Below are 7,628 nucleotides of genomic sequence, written 5' to 3' on the forward strand. Positions count from 1 at the left end.
TCTCCATCTCTGACTCTGACCCTTCTGTCACCCCTTATAAGGACCACTGTGATTACAATGGGCCACCTGAAGAATCCAGAATAATCTACCCATCTCAAGATCCTTAATTTAATCACACCTGCAAAGTTTTTTAGCAGGTAAGGGGAGCACATTTTGAGTATGAGGGCAGGGGCATCTTTTGGGGAAAGTGAAAGTTGCTCAGTCATGTCCAACTCTTTGCGACCCCATGGACTGTAGCCCACCAGGCGTCTCTGTGGAATTCTCCAGGCGAGAATACTGCAGTGGGTTGCCATTTCCTCCTCCAGGGGATTTTCCCAAGCCAGGGATCTAACCCAGGTCTCTTGCATTGCAGGCAAATTCTTTACCTTTTGAGCTACCCTGGGAAGCCCTTCTTTTGGGGAGGGGGCTGTTATTCAGCTTTCTGCTCTGAGACAGAGCAGATCCAGAGACCTCAGTCTCTTAGAGAATTCCTTCAGGAATCAAATCTTGGGGAGCTAGAACTTCCCTCTGCACTCACTCTCTTTCTCCCTTCAGTTCCTCTGTTGAGTTTATCACTGTTTCTTCTTAAATCAACATTGGGTGTTTACATTTTTATGACTGTGTAATAGAGTTCACAGCTGGGCCATGTAATGACTTATAGCTACATGTTCTTTCTCCTGCAGATGTTTTTCTTAATATTGATAACAGCTTTATCTTTTGTTTGTTTACTTTTCTAAGCACTGGCCAGTATCTGATCCCCAGATTTTGACATAACCAGGAAACTTTCACTGTGATCAAGCATATCAGTGAATAGTCATGATACTAAAAACCTCATGGGCCACTTTGGAAGGATACTGAGGAATAAATTCACTTTTGGGGAAAGTTGATATATGTAAAGGGAAGACGGAGAAGACAATGGCACCCCACTCTAGTACTCTTGCCTGGAAAATCCCATGGATGGAGGAGCCTGGTAGGCTGCAGTCCATGGGGTCGCTAACAGTTGGACACGACTGAACGACTTCACTTTCACTTTTTACTTTCATGCATTGGAGAAGGCAATGGCAACCCACTCCAGTGTTCTTGCCTGGAGAATCCCTGAGACAGGGGAGCCTGGTGGGCTGCCGTCTATGGGGTTGCACAGAGTTGGACACGACTGAAGTGACTTAGTAGTAGTAGTAGTATAAAGGGAAGAATCAAGCATTTCTTTTGCTTTCTAAAAATAAAACTGTACTTTGGGGGTTCTCCTTCTTTTAAGCTGAAGATCTTGATTCTTATTTATTTGCTTTATCTTCAGTGTATCATCTATATCTACTTAAGCATCAGAATCATATGGCTGTATCATATTTCATACATGCTTGTACTATGATTCGTTTTAAGTTAATTTTGGGTGTGGTGTGAAAGAAAACTAAGATCATGGCATCCAGTCCCGTCACTTCATGGCAAATAGATGGGGAAACAATGGAAACAGTGACAGACTTTATTTTCTTGGACTCCAAAATCACGGCGACTACAGCCATGAAATTAAAAGATGCCTGCACCTTGGAAGAAAAGTTATGACAAACATAGACAGCATATTGAAAAGCGGAGACATTACATTGCCGACAAAGGTCTGTCTAGTCAAGGCTATGGTTTTTCCGGGGGTCATGTATGGATGTGAGAGTTGGACTGTGAAGAAAGCAGAGCACGGAAGAACTGATGCTTTTGAACTGTGGTGTTGGAGAAAACTCTTGAGAGTCCCTTGGACTGCAAGGAGATCCAACCGGTCCATCCTGAAGGAAATCAGTCCTGAATATTCATTGGAAGGACTGATGCTGAAGCTGAATCTCCAATACTTTGGTCACCTGATGCAAAGTACTGACTCATTGGAAAAGACCCTGATGTTGGGAAAGATTAAATGCAGGAGGAGAAGCGGATGACAGAGGATGAGATAGTGACTCAGTGGCATCAGCAAGTCAATGGGTATGAGTTTTGAGCAAATTCCAGGAGATAGTGAAGGACAGGGAAGCCTGGTGTGCTGCAGTCCATGGGGTCGCAGAGTTGGACACAACTCAGCGACTGAACAATAACAACAAATGGCATCCAGTCCCGTCATTTCATGGCAAACTGAAGGGGAAAAAGTGGAAGCAGTTATATATTTTCTTTTCTTTGTGACCCTATGGACTGTAGCCCCACCATGCTCCTCCGTCCATGGGATTCTCCAGGCAAGAATACTGGAGTGAGTTGCCATTCCCTTCTCCAGGGGATCTTCCTGACCAAGGAAATGAACTTGCATCTCCTGCATTGCAGGCAGATTCTTTACCATTGAGCCACCAGGGAAGGGCTTGAATGGATAGTCTGTGGGAAAACAAATTGTCAAAAAGACGTTTTCATCTCAGCTTGACAAAAGTATTAAATATTTGACAAAAAATAAAGCTTGATGGGATGTTGATTGTGTTCAGAATTCTTTATTCTGCAGCTCATTGGAGCACTGATGCTTCAGCAATCTTGACTCCTCTGATTCTTGAACATGACATATCTCTCATTTATTCAGTCTTACTCAGTTACCCTAGTAATATCAGGTGGTTTTCGGTGTACAGGTCTTACACATACTTTATCAGATTTATGCCTTAGTTGCTCATGATTTAGGTGTGATGGAAAAGTATGTATATTTTGTTTCAATACTTATGAAAAAGTAGCCGCAACAAATGAGTATCTGCCCAATGAATTGTTAAAAAGTGAAAACCCAGGTTAAGAGACAGAATGTAGCCTGCATCCCTGACGCCCTCTACTGCCCCTCCCCATGACTCCTGCCTTTCTCTTCTCAAAGAAAAGCATTTTCCTGACTTTCACAGAGTTTTAGTGTGTTTGGCCTTTTACCTCCTAAGCAGGGTTTTACTTACCTGCCTGTTTTTGTGGGACTTCGCATAAATAAAACATTTAGTACATACAGTTTTGTGTCTATTTTCTTTGCTTAAAGTTTTTTTTCTTTTAACTTTAAAAAATATGATAACATATTTACAGTTTAGTTCAGTTCAGTTCAGTCGCTCAGTCGTGTCCGACTATTTGGAACCCCATGAATCGCAGCACACCAGGACTCCCTGTCCATCACCAACTCCCAGAGTTCACTCAGACTCACGTCCATCGAGTCAGTGATGCCATCCAGCCCATCTCATCCTCGGTCGTCCCCTTCTCCTCCTGCCCCCAATCCCTCCCAGCATCAGAGTCTTTTTCCAATGAGTCAACTCTTCACACGAGGTGGCCAAAGTACTGGAGTTTCAGCTTTAGCATCATTCCTTCCAAAGAACACCTGGGACTGATCTCCTTTAGAATGGACTGGTTGGATCTCCTTGCAGTCCAAGGGACTCTCAAGAGTCTTCTCCAACACCACAGTTCAAAAGCATCCATTCTTCGGCACTCAGCCTTCTTCACAGTCCAACTCTCACATCCATACATGACCACAAGAAAAACCATAGCTTGACTAGACAGACCACTGTTGGCAAAAGTAATGTCTCTGCTTTTGAATATGCTGTCTAGGTTGGTCATAACTTTTCTTCCAAGGAGTAAGCGTCTTTTAATTTCATGGCTGCAGTCACCATCTGCAGTGATTTTGGAGCCCCAAAAAATAAAGTCTGACACTGTTTCCCCATCTATTTCCCATGAAGTGATGGGACCAGATGCCATGATCTTTGTTTTCTGAATGTTGAGCTTTAAGCCAACTTTTTCACTCTCCTCTTCCACTTGCATCAAGAGGCTTTTTAGTTCCTCTTCACTTTCTGCCATAAGGTTGATGTCATCTGCATATCTGAGGTTATTGAGATTTCTCCTGGCAATCTTGATTCCAGCTTGTGTTTCTTCCAGCCCAGCGTTTCTCATGATATACTCTGCACAGAAGTTAAATAAGCAAGTGACAACATACAGCCTTGACGTACTCCTTTTCCTATTTTGAAATCAGTCTGTTGTTCCATGTCCAGTTCTAACTGTTGCTTCCTGACCAGCATATAGGTTTCTCAAGAGGCAGGTCAGGTGGTCTGGTATTCCCATCTCTCTCAGAATTTTCCACAGTTTATTGTGATCCACACAGTCAAAGGCTTTGCATAGTCAATAAAGCAGAAATAGGTGTTTTTCTGGAACTCTCTTGCTTTTTCCATGATCCAGCGGATATTGGTAATTTGATCTCTAGTTCCTCTACCTTTTCTAAAACCAGCTTGAACATCTGGAAGTTCATGGTTCACGTACTGCTGAAGCCTGGCTTGCAGAATTTTGAGCATTACTTTACTAGCATGTGAGATGAGTGCAATTGTGCGGTAGTTTGAGCATTCTTTGGCATTGCCTTTCTTTGGGATTGGAATGAAAACTGACCTTTTCCAGTCCTGTGGCCACTGCTGAGTTTTCCCAAATTTGCTGGCATATTGAGTGCAGCACTTTCACAGCATCATCTTTCAGGATTTGAAATAGCTCCACTGGAATTCCATCACCTCCACTAGCTTTGTTCGTAGTGATGCTTTCTAAGGCCCACTTGATTTCACATTCCAGGATGTCTGGCTCTAGGTGAGTGACCATACCATCGTGATTATCTTGGTCATGAAGATCTTTTTTGTACAGTTCTTCTGTGTATTCTTGCCACCTCTTCTTAATAGCTTCTGCACAATTTTACAGGAGACTTGGAAAATAGAGAACAAGGCTGCATATAGTTCCACTATCAAAGTTATGTTTTTGAGATTCTTTTCTGTTGCTGTTGTTAAAGAGAACACATTTTTAACTTAATTTAATTTTTTAAAACTTTTTGGCCATGTGTGGAGCTTGTGGGATCTTAGTTCCCAACCAAGGATTGAACCCAGGCCCTGGGGCAGTGAGAGTGAGGAGTCCTAACCACTGGACCATCGGGGAATTCTCTCATCCTTTTTATTGTGTAAAACTGCAGGTCATTCATTTTTCTTGCTTTACAGTAATTGATTTTTATGGCTGTGGCAATGTTCCTGTTTTGGTCTTTTTGCTTTTATTATTATTATTGCCTTCATTCTTATGTGGGTATAATTTACATACAGTAAAGTGCAAACAAGGCTTTTAAGCAGACAGTTAATGAGACATGTTCATAACAGATAAAGAATTTTTTTGGTACCCTGGACCTCTCCGTCCTGCCCTTCCTCAGTGATAGCCACTGAGTGGAACCACTGTTCTGACTTCATCTAGAGTACTTTTGCCTGTTTTCAAAACTTCACCTAAAAATACCTGTTCAAATTGTTTGCCCACTTTTAAATTGGGTTGTAAGTTCTCTCATTACTGAGTTTTAAGAGTTCTTAGTAAATTCTGGATGAAAGTCCTTTTATTAGATTTAAACAACCCTTCACTTAAATGGAATCATATGTGATATGTAGTATGCATCCTTTTTCTAAATTTTAAAACTTTGGGGGCAATACAGTTTCAAATGTACAGAAAAGTTTCAAAAATGAATACAGTTCCGTTTGGTGGCTCTTTATCCAGATTAGCATCGGGTTAACATTTTATTTCGTTTCCAATATCATTTGACTCTCCTCTCTCTGGTCTCATATCTATCTAATATGTTCCTGAATCATTCAGGATACATGACTGCACACAGCATGGCCTTTTACTCCTGAATATTTCAGCATGTATCTCCGAAGAACAGAGATGTTTTCTCATACAGCTGCAGTCTGGTTATCGAGTTTAGTGATGTTAGGTTAACACTGATACAATAATTTCATCTCTACTCTTTATATTCCAACTTTGTCAATGTGAGAATCAATTGACAACTTTGGAAAAAGAGGTTGGGGAATCCCTGGTCCTCCAGCTGTGCTCTCACTGCCGAGGGCCTGAGTTCGTCTCTGATCGGGGAACCAAGATCCCACAAGCCACAGGCCAAAAAGAAAAATAAAAGTGGCTGAGGCTGAGTTGTGCTGCTGTCTGAGTGATCCACACTCCAGAGGCATCACAACAGCCCGTGGCAAAAGCCCTGAAACCAGACCACTGGGAATGATCCGGCCTCTGAACCCTATCAGCAAAGTGACCTTGGTCAGATTCCTCAACAGCAAGATGGGGACACTTTTAGGAATACATAATTGGAAGTATTTACCAGTGAGAATAGATACAACGTCTGGACTTTGCTTCCAAGTAATTCTGATTTGGTGAGGTGTAGGAGGAGGGGATTGTTGACAGTATGGATGAAACAAGATTGGCCATGAGTTGATCATTGTTGAACCAGGATGATGGATACATCATCACCAGTTGTTTTTAAAAAATATATCGTTTTATTTATTTATTCTCGGCTGGGCTGGGTCCCCTTTGCTTCTCGGGCATTTCCTTAGTTGTGGTGGGAGGGTGGCTACCCTCTGGTGGCAGCTCACAGGCTTCTCATTGCAGTGACTTCTCTGTTGCAGAGCACGGGCCCTAGGGTGCACGAGCTTCCACAGCTGTGGCCCGTGGGCTCAGTGGTTGTGGCTCCCGGGCTCTAGAGCACAGACTCCCTAGTTGCGGTGCATGGGCTCAGTTGCTCAGTGGCACGTGGAGTCTTCCCAGATCAGAGATTGAACTGTGTGTCCTGCATTAGCAGGCAGATTCCTTACCACTGAACCACCAAGGAAGCCCCCTCATCCAGTTTTGGTATGCCTGAATGTTCCATAGTAAGATTTTTTTTTTTTCCAAAGAAAGAAGAGTAAAATAAAAGTGGAGAAGGGTGGAAATTATTATTAATTAACTGCCTTAAAGGTCTGTTAGGAGGAGGTATTCAACAAGTTAATTTAAACGGAATCTAAGTAAGCCATTTAGATCAGTGCCTAGCTCATTTTAAATGCTATCTATTAACTATTTATGGCAGAAGTGAAGAGGAACTAAAAAACCTCTTGATGAAAGTGGAAGAGGAGAGTGAAAAAGTTGGCTTAAAGCTCAACATTCAGAAAACAAAGATCATGGCATCTGGTCCCATCACTTCATGGGAAATATCTGGGGAAACAGTGGAAAACAGTGTCAGCTTTATTTTGGGGGGCTCCAAAATCACTGCAGATGGTGACTGCAGCCATGAAATTAAAAGACACTTGCTCCTTGGAAGTAAAGTTATGACCAACTTAGTCAACATATTGAAAAGCGGAGACATTACTTTGGCAACAAAGGTCCCTCTAGTCAAGGCTATGGTTCTTCTAGTGGTCATGTATGCATGTGATAATTGGACTGTGAAGAAGCTGAGCGCAGAAGAGTTGATGCTTTTGAACTGTGGTGTTGGAGAAGACTCTTGAGTCCCTTGGGCTGCAAGGAGATCCAACCAGTCCATTCTAAAGGAGATCAGTCCTGGGTGTTCATTGGAAGGAATGATGCTACAGCTGAAACTCCAATATTTTGGCCACCTCTTGTGAAGAGTTGACTCATTGAAAAAGACCCTGATTCTGGGAGGGATTGGGGCAGGAGGAGAAGGGGATGAGATGGCTGGATGGCATCACTGACTCGATGGACCGTGAGTCTGAGTGAACTCTGGGAGTTGGTGATGGACAGGGAGGCCTGGCGTGCTGTGATTCATGGGGTTGCAAAGAGTCGGAACGACTGAGAGACTGAACTGAACTGAACTGAACTGAACTATCGTTCAGTTTTTTCAGCCGTGTTCCACTCTTTGCGATTCATGGACTTCAGCAACACCAGGCTCCCCTGTGCTTCACCATCTCCCGGAT

The sequence above is a fragment of the Capra hircus genome, chromosome 18 (genome assembly GCF_001704415.2).
Source record: "Capra hircus breed San Clemente chromosome 18, ASM170441v1, whole genome shotgun sequence".
NCBI classification, from domain to species: Eukaryota; Metazoa; Chordata; class Mammalia; order Artiodactyla; family Bovidae; genus Capra; species Capra hircus.